We start from the raw sequence: 446 nt of genomic DNA on the forward strand, positions 1-446 counted from the left end.
CTTCTTGCTAAAATCTTTAATGAACCTGCGATAGAAACCTGCATGACCAAGAAAAGAACGAACCTCTCGCACGCCAGAGGGGTAAGGCAATTTTGAAATAACATCTATCTTGGCAGGGTCTACCCCGATTCCCCTATTTGAGATCACATACCCCAAAACTATGCCTTGCTCTACCATGAAATGACATTTTTCGTAATTCAGAACAAGGTTAGTTTCGATGCATTTATGAAGAACACTATCCAGACTATCCAAACATGCATCAAATAAAGATCCATAAACTGTAAAATCATCCATAAACACCTCTATGCAATTATCTAAAAAATCACTGAAAATGCTCACCATACACCGCTGGAATATACTAGGGGCGTGATAAATGCCAAACATACCTAAAAATCATACACTTTTATGGCACTTATCTTAAGCATAATTGAGAAAAACCAACTTAA

Source organism: Lupinus angustifolius, chromosome LG08 (genome assembly GCF_001865875.1).
Source record: "Lupinus angustifolius cultivar Tanjil chromosome LG08, LupAngTanjil_v1.0, whole genome shotgun sequence".
NCBI lineage: Eukaryota > Viridiplantae > Streptophyta > Magnoliopsida > Fabales > Fabaceae > Lupinus > Lupinus angustifolius.